Source organism: Planococcus citri, chromosome 2 (assembly GCF_950023065.1).
Source record: "Planococcus citri chromosome 2, ihPlaCitr1.1, whole genome shotgun sequence".
Lineage (NCBI taxonomy): Eukaryota > Metazoa > Arthropoda > Insecta > Hemiptera > Pseudococcidae > Planococcus > Planococcus citri.
In genome coordinates, this window is record NC_088678.1 from 54,670,874 (window position 1) to 54,693,912 (window position 23,039).

The following is a 23,039-nucleotide window of genomic DNA, read 5'->3' on the forward strand; positions in this document are numbered from 1 at the left end:
GGGACGTAATTTTTATTTTCATTTTATTCGCGATTCGCAACTGCCCCTCCCCTTCCGAAAAAAACTAAAACGCGAAATATGTACTAACAAATTTGATTATGCTCAGAAGCTGTAAAACATGCAGTTATGGAAATAAACCGATTCGGCGAAGAAGGCTTCAAATCCAGTAAAAATTCCATCTTGCATTTCACCCTGCTCTTTCTATTCTCCTACACAATCCATAACTCGATAAATTTCATACACGAAATTTAATTCGTATTCGTTTGCTAGAGGAATCTACAACACGAATGTAAGCAGTTCGGCAAAAAAATATGATGTACGTGCAGAAAAAAAAGTATACAACCAGAATCGAGATAAAATTGATAAAATCGAGTACACGAACATTGAAGAAATGAGCAGAGATTTCATCGCGTCTCAAGCATTTGGTTCATTAAGTATTGAAAATATATGAGGATTATTTTTCTTCTAGATATATACCTACCTACGTATAGAGATTATACATACTCTGCATACACAAACGCACACGTGTGAACCCTACTACTTTTGAATATTAGTACACAAGGTAGGTAGAGGTACTGCTAGAGTGCTAGGTACACAATACACATAGTATAGCTATCTACGCGTGGCACGGCGCGTATTATGGAAACAATGTGTACGGGATTTAATTTCTTATTTATATAGCTCGGCAATTTATAGTGGGAAATGCTTAAATTGTACGCGGATTGAATATTTAACCGTTTAATGCGGTAAGGTGCAATTGAATCTTTACTAATATAGGGTGAGAGATCTGGTACCCATACGAAAGCAAAGGGCACGTTATAAAGCGTGAGAATTACCAAACGATGCAAACAATATGTGCGTAAATTTTAACAACGTATACAGCGATGATTCGCCGACGGCGACGTTTCAAAGTTGGAGTACTTTTTCAAACTGAATTCATCCCCGAAGAGATCTTTTCTCGCTCACCTCAAAATAACGTTAAAGCGTAGCCGCGTAACATGCAAAATGTTTTATTTTTTTTATACCAGACGTTATTTCCAAGTTGTCGGTGAAATCCTGCCTTGAGGTATGGTACAGGGAATACGTGATTTGGCTACCTGCTATAACAACGCGCCGTTCAGAAACGTTTTGCCGATTTATTTGCCTGCTATAATGGTAAATGAAACGTATTATGTACGTTTTCAAGCTGCATCATATGTATATGGTACCGACGACGACGTACATATGAGAGCTGTAGGTAGGTATCCATCGTCGTCGGCGGCGTTGTGCTGCAGGTTGCTTGAATATGTGTTTTCCCATTCGGTAATGTATGGTATTGCGAAAGCAGAAATGGATTTATCGCCTTCGACCTTTATACCTATACAGTTTCCTTTTTATCAAAATACGATTGTGTGGTATCGAGTTTTGAGAGAAACGAGTTAAGTAGGTAACTGTGTTATATTCAGCTGGCTCAAAATGCAATTTCAAGTCACATTGTACATGCAGAGCAAAGAAGACGGTGTGGTATAATTTTCGGAAAATATCATTTAAAAACGATTTGTATTGTTTATCAACCAAAATTATAGTTTTCCAATCGTGTTTCACTTTTTTTCATTAAAAAAAACAACATAGGGTCTCATAAAATTTTATCAAAACAAATTTCAACACAAGGGGCTCGTAGTTTGGAGTGTTTGAGGATGTTTTACTGCAATTGGCATTCGAAAAGACGAATTAGATTCAGAGATATTCTAGTCCTACGAAAGAGTTCTCATATTAGGGCACTTTACCTTACATATGTATTTGAGATTCTACGTCGAACAAGACCATCACTGATCAAATCTAAAACCACTTGGAGTTCTACCGAGCAATTGAAATTTTGCAATCACTTATTTTTGGATGATTCATGTTTTGAAAATGTCCTCCCCCCCAATATTTTTCGTATTAATCAATCCAAAACAACAAAAGATGTCATTTTTGGAGCTGGGGAAATATTTCAATTTTTCTTAGATAATTGTTGCCAATTTCAAAAATTTCTTAAAAATTTGGTAAGTTTTTGAGTACCACTTTCTCGATTTTCTGAAATTGGCACAACTACATTCTCAAATACTTCCCCAATTTCAGAAAATGAAATGATAATAAGTAATGATATGTTTTGATATTTTGGCAAAATTCTTATTTGAGAATAAACAATTTCAAAACACGAATTTACCCCGAAATAAAGAGGTTTGCGAATTCTCAACATACTTAGTAATAGTAGAGCCTCATTAAAAGTGGTCATGGAATTGTACGGCATGCCATAATGGTCTGGGTCGACGCAGAATCTCAAATACAAATCTCCGTCTCCTGGCTATCTTCTGGAACAACGCAACTTTTCCCAAATCAGGTTGGGTAGGGGCTAGAGCGAAAAAACCCAGAATTTCTTCGAAAATGCTCTCTCTTTGAGCACTGTGACTTTCAACCACTCAAAAAAAAAGTCTCTACTGAAGTTGCTCACATAATCATCCGGCTTTTTATTATTTTTTTCACGATCCAATCTAATATGCATAATTTTCAAGACAACATTTACAGCGAGGAGAGGAGTGGAAATATATAGTTCGTTCAGATTTTAAGAAAATTTGATTTCTTATATTAAAAACGGCCTTTAGAAAAATAGAGACGGGGAGAGGAATGAGGCGAGACTAAATCTAAGGCAAAAAAAGAAGAAAATTAAATAACCTGTGGTAATATTGAGCGGATTTTCCTTTTACATAAAAAGTAAGTGTTAAGTTTTCTCTGGTGAATTTACCAACTCTTCAAATTGAAAAAATTAAAATAATAAATTACAAAAAAATGATGACATTTCAAAAAAATTTGAGCAAATTCAACAAAAATTGCATCAAACATCTTGAAAAAAAATTCAAAATGACATACAAATACTCAGAAAGCCAGAAAATTAATAAAAAATTACGAAACATGACAACAATTTTTGCGAAATTACATCAAACGTCTTCAAAAAAATTTCAAAATGACATAAAAGTGCGCAAAAATCGTTAAAGCAATGTAAAAATGACGTAACTTCACTTCAAAAGCGACATATAATCGTTTGACAAAAAAATCACCAAAAAACTGATGAGACTTGAGCAGAATTTCCCAAAACTTATAAATGCACAGGAAAACAACACTATTTCACCAATTGCTTATCTGTGCAATTCTTACTAAATTTCAACGAATTTTACTTTGCTGAAATTACATTCGTTTTTTACAATTTTTTAAATAATTTTAAAGCGTTTCAAATACGCGTTTTTAAATTTTTTAAAAAGACGTTCGGTAAAATTTCTGCTGAATTTTGTGAAGTTTTCCTGAAATTTGATCAGTATTTTAATGATTTTGAATAATTTTTGAAGTTTTATAGTCAACTTGAAGTATTTTTTTGGTGGTAATTTTGAATGATTTCAATGCTTTATTCATGTGCTCTCAGCTCTCATGTAATTTTCAAAATATTATAACATCATCAAATTTATCAAAAATTATTGTCCTGACATAATGAAACCAGAAGCACGTGAAGATTTCCTCAAATGGCACAAACAAAAGGATGAAGAACATTACCAGTTCGATATGAAAAGTGAACAGTTTCAGTATTGTAGTTCAGATGTTGATATTCTGCGCCGTGGATGTTTGAAATTCAGGGAGGACTTTTTGGAATGTGAAAATTTGGTTCCATTCTGTTACACCACTATTGCCAGTGATTGTATGACCTTGTATAAAAATAAATACTTGAAGCCTGATACAATTGCTGTGAACAATAAGGTGTTCCATGATCAGTTTTTCAAGGTTTCAATAAGTATCTTGGTTAAACTCATTTGATAACCCTAATATGGTTCATGCTAGCAATGAAGGTGAGAAAAGAGTATGTGGAGCTAATGTTGATGGCTTTGATTCCTCATCCAACACATAGTTACTAATTCCATGGTTGTTTCTGGCACGGATGCCCTGATTGCTATGATGAAGAAACCACTAACCGGGTGAATCACGAATGCATGGGAGATCTATACCAGAAAACTGCGGAGAGAACAGAACAGCTTCAAACAGCTGGGTACACAGTAGTTGAGATGTGGGAGTGTCAATGGAAAAAGACTCGTGAATACCGTGAGAACCATTACCTGATCAGTGATCAACAACCAAGTAATAGAGCCACTGAATCCATGTGATGTGTTCTTTGGTAGGTGTACTGAAGTCTTCAAATTTAAGAAGACAGCTGATGGTATCAATGGAAAAATCAAGTACATCGATGTCTATTCACTGTATCCAACTGTAATGTACATACTATGATCCGTATCCAGTTGGACATCCAACGAAGATTTTGAATCTACCATGTTATGATCCAAATTGGTTTAGATTTGTTAAATGCAAAGTCCTGCTGAATTTTGCAAAGTTTTCCTGAAATTTGATCAGTATTTTTATGATTTTCAATGATTTTTAAAGTTTTATAGTCAACTTGAAGTATTTTTTTGGTGGTAATTTTGAATGATTTCAATGCTTTATATGTGCTCTTATGTTATTTTTAAAATATTATAACATCATCATAAAAATTATTAATTTTTTTGCAATTTTCAAGCTTTTTTACATAAGTGTTGTTGCAGAGATATTTCATACAATTGGCTGTGCGACGGATACATAGAGCGCGCTGCTACGCGCCGAAACGTAAAGTTGAAAACGGGTCCACTTGTACAGAGAGCATAGGAAGAAATCGCGTTTTTTAATTTTTACGCAAAAACGGTAGGGTTTTTTACCAATTGTATAGGGCATTATTTAAAGGGAATTTAATTTCCGATTTTTTGGTGTAAAAAAAATTGAATTTTGATAATTTCTTTCACTCGTTTTCAGCATTTCACAACTTTTTAATTGAATTTCTCCGCGAGTATTGAAGCTAAAAATCTGGTGATTATATTAATGTAAAGAGGAGAAAATGCTGATTACTGAGAAAATTAAAAAAATTGGATTTACCGATATATTTTTTTGTGAAATTCTGAAAACGGGTGAAAATTGCTACACAAAAATTGAATTTGTTGCGTTGGAAATGATCGAAATTCATTTTTTTTTACACCAAAAAATCGGAAATTAAATTCCCTTCAAATAATGCCCTATACAATTGGTAAAAAACCCTACTGTTTTTGCGTAAAAATTAAAAAACGCGATTTCTCTCTATGCTCTCTGTACAACTGGACCCGTTTTCAGCATTTTGAGCGTTCGCCGCTAGATGTCAGCCACTTTGCGTCGCAGTGCCAATTCTCACTAAATTCAGATCAGCTATTCTGATAACTCTGATTGATTCAAGTATACCCATAAATTTCCATATCCACGTCCATGGGCTCAAATCTGGTAAGAAAGGTTTTGCATTTTCGACCACTGAAATCAACTGGTGGTAGTTTCAAGCCATACTGGAGCATCAGATCGTTCGCCAATCCACAATGTTGCTGTTATTCAAGGATGAGATCATAATTAGGTACGTACACGGAAAAAATTTTTAATAAAAATTACCATTTCAGCTTAGTAACCGGATCCCATTCAAAAATAATAGTGATTTTTACTCAGCCAAAAAATACATTTTACCTAGAATTAGGTAAAATTTATTACTGTCATAGTAAAATTTACTAATGTCATATGTAAAAAAAATCACTATATTTTTGAATGGGATCTGGTTACTATGCTGAAATAGTAAAAATTACCCAAATTTTTTTTTCCGTGTAAAGAATGAGGTAGGTATGTATTTGAGCATGATGCTTGGAATTTCCCAGGATTTAGAAATGTATGAAGCTCAATACAAGGGGAAGAGACAAATTTCCCATGATTAGAATCCCAAAATAAAAATTTGTGGCAAAAAACCTGACATTGTATGAATGAAAATAATTCTCACATTTACTAGTTGAGAGAACTGAGAAACAATATTGCAGACGCGATAGTAAATGTCTATGACGCACCTTTGACGCGATTCACAACACCAAACAAGTAAATTTTTGGATTTTTCATGTTTCACAAATTAGGATAAATCCTACCACCAATAATCTTCAAAGTTCAGTAGTTCACATCCTTATTAAAAGAGAGAAACAAATTCGAAGAATTAAATTTCAAACCATCATCACCTAAGCTTCCAATACTTCATCGTTTACTCGGCGAAAAAACTCGTCCAAGCGTTTATAATATTTTCTCGAATGCTCCCAAAATACACGATAAGGTAACGATAAGGCAGCGAGCGAAAAAAAACCACACTAAAACAGATACGCTATTAAACAAGCGCGGTTATGAACAAAGAAAGTATTTTCAGGACTCAAATAGATAAAGAATTAGGTAAACAATTCTCAACTTCATAACAAAAACATCACTGATAGAAACCGAACGTAAACGTAAACTTCGCACAAAGGAAATTACTACGACCGATTAAAAAGCCTTTCAGAGAATTCGCCATCCATTGCGTATCCTATAGCATATTATTTTTACACACAAAGTAAAAAAGCTGCTTTTCAAAGTTAAGAAAAAGCAGCGCAAGCAGAAAACGAAAGCAAGGCGAAAAACCTCAAAAATTATAAAAAGATTCCTGTCAACGAGTAATTGCTAAAATAAATTGCGAAATTATAATACGAGTACGTTCTTTGGGAGCAAAAGAGAAGTGAAAAAAATTATCTTATGACGAAAATTTCTTTTATAGAGTTTTTTCATGTGGAACTGGAAGCATTCTCGCTATACTGCATTAGGTTAACCCTATACAAGATCAAAAGCTCACCCCTCGCTGTTTTTTTTTCTGCTCCATTAAATTATTTTCACAAGGCCTAAGAATTGTGTTGGATTTAAAGCCCTCAAAAACTCATACGACCAGACTGAGACTATACGCGAGGAGTTATTTTGAAACTCGACGCATGAAGTAAAATTTACGAAAAATAATTCCAAATTCGACGTAGCTGTTTTTCCAAGGCTATAGCATAAAAACTTACCACTGCGAGTGTGTGTAGTATATATAAGATATTACAGTGACAGTTCAACTTACTATAGAAGTTTATTTTGAAATGTAACCCGGTACCACTGCTTCGGTAATCCCTTGAGAAATTACGAGTCCGTGTCGAACATCGAAAATACCGACACAAAAGATATAAAATTTAAAAAAAAAATCGAAATCGCTACAATTTTTAGTTCATGGTCCGTTAAGAAAAATAAACTTTCCAAATAAGTTGTACCTATATTTTTTCTTCTTTCATTATAGTACAAGAGTATCAGACAAAAGTTAGCGAGAAGGGGAAAAAACTTGAACGCGACATTTTTTTTTCTGAATTTTTCATTCGGCGTGACTTTTCAAGTTTTTCACTCTTTTTTTCTTCTTAGGACTCCGTTAATTACAGATACTTCTGGAGTTTTGAAAAGTCAAAACGATAATTTTACTACAAACCTGGTAATATTTCGAGAAATAAAGGAAAATTTCTAATAAAATTTACAACTTGTAAAAACTACTGTTAGTTAAATCGCGAAGAAAAATCTTTTTCAACTTTCACGCTCGTGGAACTTTCTTATACTCGAGCCCAAAGTACCTACCCCACACTACGATTGGTGAGATTTTATGTAAATCAAAAAATATACGTACTTATTCGTAATTTTATGCATTTTTTTTCCTCTCGTCGAATCGATGTGCTTTTTTTTTGTCGTCTATTCGACTTCTCGTACTTTTACGATTATTTTAATTTAATTGTCTTAGCGTCGCTGGTCAGGCTCGCTTTTCTTTGCATCGATTATCAAATCTTCGTCAATTAAAAATTACTTTTTATTTCTCGAGTGAAATTTTTTATTAAAGCAGTCGTTAAAATTTAAGACCATAAAAAAACATGCGAAATCAACATCATCGCCTATACAGACGACATTTTTTATTGTCTATAATAAACTCCTCTCCAAGGTCTAACGATTCTGTGACCCGAAGTTCACATTTTTTTAACGTAGTATTTTCTCGCGAATAAAATGACGAAAATTAATATACTATAAGATTTAAGCTAAATCATCGCAAAAGCTTACCTGCTAGATGCTAAGAAAGACGCTGAGTCGACAAGACTGCGCAGTCGTCGAGCCGCGTGATGATAGAATACTCGTGAATTTCGTTCATAAACCTACAATATTGAAAAAACTCAGGATTAATTATGGTGGAGACAGGTAAAACATCAATGTATTATAGCAAAAGTACAAATTTTCACCATTTTATAGGTGAGAATAACTCAATTTTCAGGCAACTGAACGCTCAAAATTGAGGAAACAAAGTTTCTCGAATTGGTTGAATTACCGTGAAAGAATTGATCAATCTTTGATTTTTTTTCAACTGTGATTACAGCACTTTTTCCAAATAGAAAAAAAAAAATAAGGTTGGTACAAATGGATGTAGGTATCAAAAATTTTATGTACGAGGATTTTGAGTTGATGTTAGTCCATGGATGGATTTTGGTCGGGTTGGCCACCCCTGGAGGCATTTCGAGGTTCCCAAAATAGCGGGATTCGATAATAAGTCATAACTTATGAAACATAGAGAAAATTGTAATTCGGTTCAAATTCGGGTTGATGATGTAGTTAGTTTTTTTTACGATACATTATATTGCGAAAAATAATTTTTTCGGCCAAAATATTCTAATTTAGCCGAGAAAAGTAGTGAGATAAGCAATTTTTTGAATTTTTATGGAGGCCTTCCACTGATATAAAAAATTTTGAAAAAAACAATATTGTATTGTATGTACATCTAGGTAGGATAAATTTTTAAAAAATAATTGCACCTCTGCATTAAGTGATCAAAAGTGACGTTTAAAAGCTGAAAATCCGCGTTTTGCCCAGAGGCATGCTTGAATTATTTTTCAATTCCATAAAAATAAGCCTTGGTGGTGTTCAACATACTCGCAAGTTTGAAAAAAAACATCGGTTGAAAACTGACAAAGTTGGAAATTTTCAACTGAAATTTAGAGGTGATCTGGCAAAGTAAAAATTCGATTACATGGGTTTAGTTTCAAAATCTGAGGATGATGCCAAATCGTCGATTTTTTTTTGGCTAAGCTCTTCAGTTCAGCTCACCCAACAAAACGTAGGTAATCAAAATCACCAGTTACTTACTGATCAAAAATGATGAGTAGGTATTTCACCAAAAATTACCAATGATTCAGCAACTATGACTATTAATCTGCCAATAGGTACCAATAGATCACAAAAAAAATTGATAGAAACTTCTTAGAATTTTTTCTCACTTTTGAAAAGTTTCACAAAATGTCCGACTTGATTTTTTTTGAGTTTTTGAAATGGAAAGTGTGACAGAAGTCAAAAATTTAATTTTGAGATTTTGACATGAGTTCACCTCATTAATTTTTTTCCAAGTTCTCAAAAATCAGACTTTATTTTCGAGGGTCGCGATTGCAGAGTCGAAACGAGTTTATACGGTAGACAGTGGATGGCGTAGCCAGGATTTTCTCAAGGAGGGGGCAAAACCAGATTTTTAGGCATAAAAAATTGAAATGAGGGGTAATTTTCTGGTAATCTATTGTGATGTGTGATGATATCATAAAAATGAAGGCAAAATTACTGCTCGAGCGAAGCGGGAGCGAAAATTTTTAGAAAAAATGGGTCCAAACAAGAAAAAAACGTCCGTTTTTGCATGTTTCCTTTCAAATTTTCGCTCGAAAGGGGGGGGGGGGGCATGGCCCCCTTCGCCCTCCCTTGGCTACGCCACTGACGGTAGATACCTACATACGTATCATCATTTTAGCTGATTGCAGGAAAGTTTTTGCTTTTTTCTTTGCCCATTGGTTTACTAGCGACTGAAAAACCTCCATCCTACCAAATGTTGAGCTCGATAAAATTCTGCGTAGGTACACAAACATCCAATTTTCCTATTTTTCGTAATTTCGATATTTTGGAAACCCCTATTTGCGTTAAACGTAACATTTTGAGGTATATATGTATTAAATTATGGAGATGAAAAAGTTTAATTAGGCTCCCTCTGTATTCGTAATTTTGAACCTTTTTTTTTTTAGAGCCCCCTCCCCACTTCGAGTACCCCTAAAAAAGGCGATTATGCATATTTTTTTTTCAAATAAATTGAATAATTTACATGTTGAAACACACTAGCAAGTGCTCGATAATTTTCCACTTGATTTTTCCTGTAACTTTCATAATTGAGCTTTTTTGGGTCAAATTCTGAGATTTTACCTAGTTGAAATCGTGAAAATTACGTTTTTTCAACAATGAAGTAAAATCTCAAAATTTGACCCAAAAAAGCTCGAGAAATTATCGAGCACTTGCTAGTAAGTTTCAAGTAGTAAATTATTCAATTTATTAAAAAAGAATATGCATAAATGCCTGTTTTAGGGGGGGGGGGGCTCTAAAAAAAGGGGGTTCAAAATTACGAATAATTATTGAGGGAGCTCAAATTAAACATTTCCATCTAGATAATTGAATGGCTAATACCTCAAAACGTTACTTTTAGCGCAAATCGCAGGTTTCTAGTTTTCCAGGTGTTCCTAAACAATCGAAATTACGAAAAATTGGATAATTGGATTTTTGAGTACCAGCGCAAAATTTTATCGAGCTCAAAATTTGGTGGATGATGGAGGTCTTTCACAAACTAATGAACTGTAAAAAGCTTTTTGGCCGGGTTCAAAGGGGTTGGTTCAAAATTGTACGGTTCAAAAATTTTCCAAAAATTAACCCCCTTTCCCCTCCCAATTTCTGCCCCGAGGGTTGAAAATAAAAAAACCACCTCGCATAACGTTTTATCGGGTTCAAAAAGAAATATTTTACGATGAAAAAGTTTTCGAAAATAATATCTACTCAGTGGTTCCTAAAATTATGTATTTATGATTCACAACTTTGGGAACCCCTGAAGCCCAAAAATGATCATTTTTAGGTTAAATAGCCACGGATTCGTATTTGGGACATTTATTACAAATTTTAAGAGTGGTCCAGTCGATAACTGTCTGGGCCCAAAAAATGGCCTTATCGATAGATACTCCTCCTTTATTTAGAAAGATTTTTAGATATTTTTGTCAATTTGTTAACCAACACCAAGCAGAATCGAAACAATTTTCAATCAAAAAATTACCCACAAATTGCATTGTTATTAAAAAAAACAACAACTTCGATATGGCTACTTTTTTGTGGTTTATTAAAAAATAATGAAATGTCTCAGAAAATGATCTACTTAATGGACGATGAAAAAGTATGCGATCAAATTCTGCAAAAATTGTACATAATACCTACACAATATATTTATGCCAATTGCTTAAATTGATCGAAGAAAGACCCAAGAAACGGCTCGAGAATAAAAACCCTGAAATTATGTAATTTTTCGGAACCAATTAATTTGATGATCCAAAAATCTGGTGCAGGTCACAGAACGGAATAAAACCATACTTCATGCAGCAAGACCAATAGTGATATATATAAAAATAATGTTTGCAAAGTCACGTAGGTAAGGTAATTAGGCTACTTATAGAGTTTTTTGGAAAGGTAAGAGGTGCATTTTGTAAACCCTTCTCTTTTTCTTTTCTTCACTAATACATATCCTGTAACAGGTGCATCTTTTTATCCAAAAAAAATCTCCAAAAAAAAAGAGAGAAATAAGAATCGAATCAAGTAAAACCGAGTAAAATTGTAAAATCGATACGTGAAATTTTACCTCATGATATCTTAAAAAATAGGTAGGAACGTCAAAAGAAAAAAAAATACATACGAAACGACGAAATGTATGTAATAAGACAGCTGTATAAAATCCAGGTGTTGCCGCAGTAAATTCGAAAAATTTTGCAACATTACCGCGGTACAGTGAGAGAGTGGTGCAGTACGACGTAAGGTTAAGGCTACTTCATTGCGTATCTTTTTTATCATCCGGTGTGATCGTGTGGTTGCGGATTGGAACACGCGGTATGGAAATACGAGTATGTGATCTTATATATTATAATACCACTAGACAGATTCGAAATATTCTCGAATTTATCGCACCCTTTCGAGTGAGGCAAAAAATTGTGTTTTTTCACCATTTTGTAATGAAGGTGTTTGGTCATCATTTGAAATACGTAATATTCGATGGTAAACGTGCGGTGAAATACGAGAGTCACAAATTTCAGAATGAATTTTTTTCCATTTTAAATACTTAAGGCATGAAGTTCGCGCAGCCACGTTTCTCGTTTTAAATCAGCGTAAAAAAATTCTCGAATGGATATTTTTAGCCTTGTTTTTATAATATCTTTTTACGTTGAATTACGAACAAGTTTCCATTCGGTAAGAAAATACGATATTTTTTTTCTTCGAAATTTAGGCTTATTTAAGGATCCTGCTCGGATCGCGTATCAACACCTCGGTAGCGGTATAAAAAATGAAAGTATCGTTTCGACTATTGATACTTACTACGAAAGGAAAGGCACCTATATTTGATTTTGTGAAAGAAGAGTAACTTATTATTATTCAAATCGACGGTATTATAAAAGGCTTAACGACGGATAGGGTTGAATTTTCAATGTCATTTCTTTACAGTAGGTCTTTCTCATTCAAATTAGATTCACCGTAGGCGACTTCAAAGCGTTTACTTTTGGTATTAGCGGGCTCGTTAAAATTTATTTTTTTTAGGTAGGTTTAATTTCTTATTCGAGCCTGGCTTTTTGATTCGCTAAATGTGAAAATTTCGGAAATTATTTCTCGCGGTTTGATAATAATTTTTGATTTTACTCGCGATACTTACTGACAAATTGACTTCTACTTTCTATTTTTACCCTTTCATTCGATTTTTTCAAGATGGTTGACAGTACATTATGCTGAAAGTACCTCCTTGTTCTTTGTTCGCTTTCTTTGAAAAGAACATAGTTGGACAGAGATTTTTTGAAAATGAGTTAAAGATTGCGCTCAAATGTTGGAATATCAAATGAAATATTGTCTATAATATCATTGAAAGTGGCTACCTTTCGGCAGAAATATCATTAGTAGGAATAATTCAACACTTCCATCATTCATGTCTTCTTCGAAATTCATTTTTATAATATGTCGTTTTTTTAAAAATTACATAGGTACTGCAAAAAAATTCACAGCGAATTGAAATATTTCAACGAACAAAACAAATCGCTTCGCCACCAGGTGAAATCTTCACACGATATTTTGTCACCTAATAATGGCCTACTGAGCCAATAGATGGATGATACCATCCATTCATTCCAATCGGGAGAAAATTTACACTTTCTCTGGGATTTTATTTGGTTTCGATTCAATCTTCATCTGATTTTGAGTCGAGATGAACATTCATTTTGAACAAACCTCAAACCTCTGTTTTTAACAAATTGTTCAAACGAAAGCCCAAATCTGGCAAATTACGCCAGAATTTGTGAGTACATTAATATTGCTATCTTTCTCAAACGCAACTCAGAACTTTTGTTTAATTTCTTTGAAGTTTTGGCCTCAAGGAAAGATGTCTTTATATGTTTCAGTCAATATAATGAGTAACCACTTTTTGAAGCGAAGATTTGAAATATAAAATTTCGAAATGGAAATACGTATTATAGAATCAAAAGGTAAGTATACCTCAACTTGAAGAAAGAGAATTCAATAAAAAAATCACTTATCAGATCAACAAATATTTTTTCATTCAATTCCACTAGGACCCATTTTTCGAAAGAACAAAAAACATTTCTTAAGAATATTGGAACTTCTTTCAATCAACTTTTGATTCTGATTATGTAAGATCAAAATAAATTGCAACTCCTAAAGTATTGTTTCGATAATTTTCAGTTCGTTTTTTCCTCATCAGGTTAATCGCTACAATTCGTAACTTAATATAATTGAATACGCCCACGTGCACTTCAATTAACAATACAAAGATTTTAGAATGAATCGAAAAATATATTGTTAAAGTCGAGATATTTTTCAGTCAATTTTTCACTTTTTTTCTGAAGGGAGGTTAAAAGCTTCAAAATTCATAAAAAGCAAAAAAATAGAAAAAATATTTGTTCCCATGTCCATTTAAGAGGAATAATCGAACCCAAGACGGTTTTGAGGGTTCCATTGACGAGTGGTTGAAAATGATTTTTACCACTAGAAAGCGCCGTCGCTGAGTTCTCGAACTTGCTCGAACTTTCGGCATCTAATATGGCGTCTAGCGGTCTATCAAATTCTTTAATTTTCTTGAGCTTTCAAGGGCCTATATAAACTCGCGAATAGTCTCCAGAATTGCTCAATACCTTCTTCAAAAAAGCTGGCATTTGGAGGTTTTCTAGGTAGGTTTACATACTGGAAAATTGATTTATTTGGTTTGAGGAGTGTAGGTAATAGGGCACCCTCCTACTCAATTGACCGAATCACAAAAAAGTTGAGCTTTTAAAGAATGGTCATGGCAGAACGGACTGTTTTTAAAAAGCTCGAATTCTTCATTTTTGAAGAAAAAAAATGAATAGGTACACGTTGAAAATCATTCTCAAAAATAATTCACTCAAATTCAGTACAAAAACCATCAGTCAAACGAACTTTTTAAAAACATTTTCAAAAAATGAAATGAAAAAAAAAGTTGTCCAGCATTTTACAAATTGAACACAAATGAAAACTTGCAGAAAAATGAGTATTTTTGACAAGAAAGTAAAGAAAATAAAAATCTAGGTCATCAAATAGAGAATTTTTCAACTTCATGAAAAATCCTTACTTTGCAACCTGAATTTTTGTTTTCTTCTTCTTTTTTTTGACAGAATCATTTTCATTGGCAAGTTTTTATTTCCGTTCAACTTGGGAAATGTCCGATGACTTTTCTTTCAAAAAAATGATTCTTTTTTTAGAAATGTTTTCAAAAAATTCGATTGTCAAATTGTGTTCTACTTATGTAGATAGCTGAATTATTTTGGGAAGAAATTTTCAACGAATTATTTTGGGAAGAAATTTTCAACTAGTCATTTTTGTCGAAAATAAAGGACTTGAGCTTTTTAAAAACTTTCATTTTTCAACATTTTTTTTCTTTGAGAGCTCAAATTTTTCATAATTTGGTTGATTGGGCAGGATACCCTATTACACTCCTCAAAATGATTAAATTCTACCCAGAGAACCTTCAGAGCGTTGAAGGATATCTTCGTGTCCGAATTGCATTTAGCATTACAGCGCACGTTTATCAGCTGATGGGAAATTATCCAGATTTTGATAAATTGTATAGCTATAAAAGTAATCTAATGAAATTGAATGGAATTAGGTAAATTGAATTTAATCAAATCCATTTTGATATTTTTATATTGAATTGGATCTCGTCTGGATCGGACCCTTACACATCGAAGTGGATCTGCTCAGACCCGGTTAGCATCGCGTCATCTTCTGAATTTAACCGTACCTACCTAGTACCTATATTTTTTAGGGAAGATATCGTTATATTTTTCAGCTAATAAGTATTCCACCCCTCTCCACGTCACTGGTTCAAAGTGTCAAAATCTCAAAGAAGAAAAATCCAGGGAAAAATAGCCTCCGCCTCCAGTAGTGGGTTAAAAAAGGAAATCTTGATAACTGTAAATCTCATTTCACTCGGTTCACTTTTTGAGAAAATACACAGATATTATTCCTTACACATCACCTTTAAAATAATGTTTCAAGACGACCAAAGTACAGAAAAACAACATGTCTCGACACATCAGTACACAAAAAATGCACAAATCACATCGTACAATTTCATCAACTGAAAAAAAACCTCTCGTACCGGTGAAAAGGTTACCCCTGCAGTGTGGTTGGCGACGAATTTGCATCGTTTAATGTCAGCAAATATATTTCACGTTTGGCTTGGCGAAGTTTAAATTAAAAGCTGTGGCAAAAATGTTAAACTCAAATAAATTCAACATTTTGGTTGATGGGGTGTAATTGCTCGATGTTTTAAAAAGTTTTCGCGTTGTCGGCGAGAGGAATCTTTGGATTTGAGTAATTATTTGAAAAACGAGCAAAACATGGAGGGTAAGCTGAGGCTACACTGTATAGTAGGGCGAAACATTTCAAACATTCCGACGATAATTTCGCCATCTTTGTAGAGCAGAGGTGAGTGGTTGTACAAAAAAAAAACGTGGAAAAAATTCGCCTCGTGGCGAAAAACTACAGAATAGAGTTTTAAAGGGACACAACGCTACGCGGCTGCTGGTGCTGCTGTGTGGTGTGGTGTGGTAAATAGAGCGAAAGAGCCACGACGAGGAACGTCAGGCAATGGCATGGCAGGCTGCAGGAGGCAGCAGGAAAAAAGAAGTAAGTATTTTCGACTCGCATTATTTCAAAATATTTATTGTATTTAACGCGATCGGAATAAATAAACTTGATATCAGATTGAAGTCGGTTTAATACGCTTTTAAGCTGGAATTGAAATTGTACACCGTCGTCGTCGATGCGTTGGGTTGTGTTCAGTCATACAAGTCGGTGTATGTGTAAGCATCATTTGTACGAGGTCAGTGACCCGTAATGTCTCCGTAAACGTAGTACTATAGCGAGGCCCGGTTTACGATGGAATACTAATAGAAACTTCAATTCAACTTACACCCTCGTATAAACGATTAACCGACGACCGCAAATTATACGTGCCATTTAATTTCAAATATCAAATAGTATTTATTTTTAATTCAATTTTACACCCGTTTCGAGCTAATTACGGTGTGTGGTTTGTGTTCACTCTAGAAGCTTGTACGCTGCTGCGCTGCGCTGCTTTGCAGTTCTGTGTATAACCATAGGCGGCAATGTCTGTATCCGTTTTTTCTCCTCTCCTAAATAGTAAATAAGTTGGAAACGGTGTGTTAATTTATGTTTAGCCCTGTGTACGTTTATTTAGCCGCTGCCGGCTGCCCGAACCAGAGATAGACGGTCGCAAAATTAATACCTTCGGTGATTCGTTGCTGCGTACAATGTTGTTAAAATTGATGGAAACTTTGCGGAATACCTTATATACGATGTATAGGAGGAATAGGATACATGTAGTACTCGTATGCGTGTTAATGGAGTTGTCTCTTCTCCACATACTTCGTATAGTATACTATAATACCCACCTACGATAAGGTCGAAACATACATATAACTTTTGTAGAGTATTTTTAGGTATACCTAACCTACCTACCCAACACGATGGGTCATGTCGTTGGCCACTTTTGGGTCCTTCTCGTTGTATAGTTATATTAGTTCATTGCTCGGGTACATTTGTCGATTAATAATTCGGCGCTGGTTTATTATTAACTTCACCTACGCGTAAATTTTAAGCGACTTTGGATCTGCTGCGGCTTTTCCTTATATATATTTTATAATGGCGGACGAGGGACGACGAGTCACCCGCAGCTCATCGAGGTACCCCTTGCGTGGCTTTTTTGTCACGAAAGCTATTTAAAAGCCAAAGTGGTACCGGCCGCGTATCTGATTTTTACGATGTACGTTCGAGTATTAAATTTCATCCGGATAAATCAATTTTAACGTCGGGTTCGGGTCGTTTTTAGAGTTTTTCTCGCCGCGCCGTCATCGTCATCGCCGCCGTTGGAATTTACGATAAAAACAAAGAAAGAAATCACGCTCGCTGGGGCTTCGGCGTGCAGCGCAGCGCGTTTCCATCACATTTGCCCAGACGAGAGAGAATATTGTATAGTATACGCTACTCCGCGCTCTGTTGTCGATATTCATTGCGAGTACAGATTCGGCAAATTAAATTTCAATAGAGTTTTTATTTTATTCTCGTACTATATATCCACATTTACGTAGATATATATAACTTTGCGAATACGCTGTTCGATCTGTGTTTTATTGCTCGTCACGTTAACGTTCGGAATTCACTTCCTGGTACACACCACGTCACCAGTTACCAGCACCGCACATTGGTGAAAATCGAACCAAGGGGGGAGTGGGGAGGAGGCAGATTTAATAGAAAAGTGGACCCTCGTTGGTGTGAATTTTCTAATTCCACGTCGTAGGCACTGATTTCGACCGTCTTCTCGCTCCCACGTACCTCGTTTCCCCTTGACCGTCCGACGATGGCGGATGGCGATGTCGAATCAATCGTCTAGGGGATTTTTAGCGTAACTGATCCGTAAAAACGTACTAAAGCATTTCAATTGCGTTCATTTTCTTGCTCAAAAATAATGAGAGTTAAAACCGTAGGTGTGTTTTTTCAAGTATCTATCGAATGCGATACTAGAGGGTATTTTACATCGATGTACGTTCGATTGTGGTTGACCAGATTTTTTATGTTTTCAACTTGACTTTTTTCTAATCGATGCATTATTTTTCAAAGATGGAAAAATTAGATGACAAATGTTTGATTTTTTATTAGTTTGAAATGTGTTGATAATTCTTCGCGATCTGCCCCTCCCCCCTCTTGATTGATAATTGCCGAAAAGTACTCGAAGTTCCATAAGTTTCAATTCACCACTCGATGGCGGATTGTGCGCCAGGAGCTTTCTTTCTCATGAGTCATGACGTTCAGGAAAATGCGAAAATGTATTTTCTCCTTGATAGTGATGAACAAATTAAACCCAGATATCTGATTGCAAGAACGTTTTGCTTTTTGTTCACGTTTATCTACTCACTAGTCACTTAAGAATTGTTTTTTAAATTAATTATAAATATAAAAAAAAATAAAAAAATAAAACATCAAAAAAATTTATATAAAAAATTCTCCTTGTTTTTCATTTTTATTTTAATGAATATTAATTAATTTAATAATAAATAATTTAATTATATTAAATTAAATTTATTTTATTAATTTAATTTACCGTTCAAACTTTCAAAGATTCAACTTTTGTTCCTATTTCGACGAGGCTATTTTTCATTTTTCGGTCGAATCCTTAAATGAAAGATGTGAAATTAAAATAACAACTAAATTAAAAACACTGCAAATTACAATCATTTTGGGAAGATTGCATTTTTGTTGATGATCGTTTTCAACTTATAAAGTTTAAACTCAAGGATGATCAACTATATAGGCTTTGATAGAAAACCAATCGATCAAAATATCAATTTATGAAGAAAGATCATGATTGAGAGCCGATTGGAGCATCAACGCTTAAGTTACATAAATTAAATAAAAGAACTCTTTTTAATAATGTTTGTTTGAATTTTTTTAATTTAAAAAAATAATTGACAGGTAGGTCACATTGTTGCTCCTGATTTAGGACCCCCAAAGTGCCCCACTTCCCGATTGTGATATTAGCGGATACCATTGAACCACCTGACAATGAGGTTGAAATGGATCAGTTTTTAGAAGGTTTGTTGAATGGTGGTAATATGGAAGGTACCCTCCTCTTCTACCTTAACACTTTCACCCGAATATGACAACAACGACAATGCAACCACAGCCGTCAACGAGTGACGAATCCAAGCCCAAAGGTGCAGTCCAACTAGAACGCATCAAGTTGCCTATACGTTTTTGGGCAAGCATATCACAGAGTAGCCCTCATGGTGGGGATTTTATAAGGTGTCGGTCCATGAGGATCCCGGCTTAACCGATATTCAACGTTTTACGTATTTAAAGACATATTTAACGTGCGACGCAGCACTGCTACTCGATAAAGTTACAACCATAGAACGGCATTATCCTGTGGCTATAGCAAAGTTGGTAAAGAAGTATGACGACGTCGAAGCACTAAAGAGTGCGTATTATGCAAAGCTGGATGAGGTTTCGATCGCCAATTACTCTGAAGGTCACAGAAGAAACATCAAGACTCTTCAAGCGATAGCAGTCAACCTAACCAGCTTGAAAGTGTCAATAGATCAAGATTTTCTTTCTGGGCAAATTATTTTTATTTCAACATTTCGTATTCAAGTAAGTAAGTAAGTATAGGTTGATAGGTATAGGTATTCGTGTTATTGACAAAAAAAATAGATGTTTTATTGCACGAAAAAAATATGTACCTATTCATTCGTTATTAAATGTATGTATTTAGGTATTTATGTTTTGGATGTTAACAAAGTGTCAAGTTCATGTATTGGTTTTGGAATATCATTTTGACTAAATTTTCATAACACATTGTGTATTTTTTTTTTTTTGCAGCCAGTTACGAGTCATCATCTACCAGTAGAGGTAGAAAGTAGGGCGACTCCGTCAACCGAACCAGCAGTCGGGACAGTATCACAGGCCATTCTGGATGCTGGTAAGTTGAAGAGATACGCAGATAATAAAATTGTAGCCAACTTACATGTATATGTAGTGTAACAAAATAAAATCACAAGAAATTCGATTTCGCATAAAGGAGCGCACACAGAAAACTACAGCGTGGTAAAGCCAGCCACCAACAGAGTTAATTTAATAACAAAACTAAATTTTCTAACGAATTTCATTTGCATTAGCATATGTGTCCAAATACGATTGCATACAAAAATAAAGGTAACAAAAATTTGAAACTGTAAAACGAACAAAATTTGATTGCATTACAGTTTCAAAGTTTCAAAATATTTTTAAGATCAACGCTAACAATAGGACCCTATAGTTTCACTTAGGTAAAATCATCCGCCATCTTTGGTGCAAGACATAATGTAAACAAACATTTTTATCATAGGTTTAAATGTAATTTAGTATTGCACATTTTCTAATTTTATAGTTGAATTTTGAAGTATTTATAATTTGTTTTGTGGTTTGTAATATTTCAAGGAGTACTCTTGATCTGTTAATGAAGTATGTGCACCTGAATGTACCTTTCATATGGGCATTTTGAGTTAGTGAATTCGTGATATTTATCAATATAAGTAGATATTATTTTCATTTGAACTTTCACATTTTAAGGTGTTATGAAAGGTGAAAGTTTGATCCAAATATGAGCTGTGCTGCATAGAATTGCAAGAATCGTTTCAGTAAAGCTACAGGCATCAGAGGTTTCAAATTTCCAGCTACTGCAGATGCAGAGTGCCTGAAGAGATGGGATATGAATTCTCAAAGAGATGACTTCAAACCAGATGGTTCTACATCTTTCCAGTTATGTCAAGCATTAAAATTAAGTAATAAGACGCTGTAATACACACTTATTTCAAAACTTACACAATATATTTTGTTTCAGTTTCATTTTGAAGATAGCCAATGGGAGCAAAAGCGAGCAGATGGATGGAAAAAATTAAAACCCAATCGCACTTCACATTGAAAATAATGAAGTAAAATCGACTTTCAATCTACAGCTTCAAATTACATATCAAGTTCTACTTTGTTTGTTTACTTTTTTTTTGCACCAAAGATGGCGGATGATTTCACCCAAGTGAAGCTATAGATGCCTTACTAACAATATTCAATTGCAATCACAAAAGAAAACATAAATTCAAACATGTGATTGCGATCAAATTTCATATAATTATGCACCACCCAATCAATGTTTTCTTTTTGTTGCAGAAACAATTCCCTCAAATAACCTACATACGAGGGGCAATCAAAAAGTAAGTTACATACAGCTGTAGATTTTGAACGGATGGATATTTTTTGACCAAACTTGGGGGAAATGTAGTTCAAACATTCGACCAGACCTGACAAATTTTATTTTGCATTTGAATGGGTTGTTCGCATTTTACAGCGTTATTAGTGAAGTGCTGATAACAAACAATCGTCCAAAAGTGGTATTTGGCTGAAAATAAGCCGGAAAAAAAATTGGTGGTTGCAATAATTATAACTAAAATTTATCAAGAATTATTCAAAACATATCATATTAATGTTATTTCAAGTTAGGAAGTGATTTGGCGTTGTAAATTGTTCATGTTATGGTTGCAAAATTTCTGGTGCTGAGTACCTCAGTGGGAGGTCGACGTTCAGCAGATTATCACTGAGCAATCAACTTCATTTAGGTACTGCTTAAATCAAAATAATGTTAGTACGTTATGTCTTGAATGGATCTCAATCGATTTTCCGATAAATTTCTCTTTTGTAAGCTTAAAAAATCAATTTTTTCTCAAATATCAATTTGGACGATTGTTTATTATCAGCACTTCACTAATAATGCTGTAAAATACGAACAACACACCCAAATGCAAAATACATTTTGTCAGGTGTGGTCGAATGTTTGAACTACATTTCCTCCAATTTTGGTCAAAAAATGTCTATCCGTTCAAAATCTACAGCCATGTGTAACTTACTTTTTGATTGTCCCTCGTATAACATGTAGACGTCCATTCGTTATAATCATAGTTTTTAATTAATAACTATTCATTTCATTAAATTGTCGGGGTATGTGTGTGTGTGTGTTTGCATATCTGTGTAAGTATGCTTGTGAGTACATGCCATTTTATTAAATTTGTTTGGAATTTCTATTGTAGACAACACGTTTTAATCATAGTTTTTAATTATTCATTTTATTAATTTGTCTGTGTAAACCTTGTGAGTGTGTTTGCGTATCTGTGTACTCATACTATTTTTGTGTGTGCATGTGAGTACTTCACTTTGTTAGACTAGTTTGGAATTTCTAATAATAAATTTGAAAAAATGATTCTGAATTTCATAAATAATTGAGTATTTTAAGAACTTCGGAACCATTTTTTAAATTTATTATTAGAAATTCTAAACGAATCTAAATTTTATATAAAAATAAATCATTTGTGTTAATTTCCTACCATAGGAAAAGAAAAATGAATGCAAATATGTACTTCATAATTCCACCATACGTGATTCTCTCTGTTGGCGAGTATGAAATTAGAACTTGCACCAACAATGATATGAAAGATAATATTGAAAAACTCATTATATACTTGCTACAACGCAGTGTTTTGAGAATCATGATAATTCCTCCAATATTAAATGGCCCAACTCCTCTGAAATGGAGAACTCTACGTCGCTGGTTAAAAAATACTGCTACCACATTTACCAATATTGGGACAATTCAATATCTCAATTTCTTAGAGGATACTCTAGATAAAACGGATCCTCCAATATTAAATGGCCCAACTCCTCTGAAATGGAGAACTCTACGTCGCTGGTTAAAAAATACTGCTACCACATTTACCAATATTGGGACAATTCAATATCTCAATTTCTTAGAGGATACTCTAGATAAAACGGGTCCAAGAATCACTGATGGAGTCGGCATACCAAAAATGCCGAACCAGATCCATTTGGAGACTGTCACAAGAATCATGCCGATAATTTTGCATCCC

General features: G+C 34.2%; 1 protein-coding gene across 3 annotated transcripts in view; it reads right to left on the minus strand.

Annotated features, from left to right (window-relative positions):
* LOC135836479 (immunoglobulin superfamily containing leucine-rich repeat protein-like) overlaps positions 1-23,039 on the minus strand; it is a 379,815-nt gene that overhangs the window by 226,184 nt on the left and 130,592 nt on the right. For all 3 annotated transcript variants that reach the window (XM_065351346.1, XM_065351347.1, XM_065351348.1), the window contains exon 2: positions 8,008-8,099. The gene's annotated coding sequence lies outside the window, so the exon portion shown is untranslated. The remainder of the gene's footprint in view (positions 1-8,007; positions 8,100-23,039) is intronic.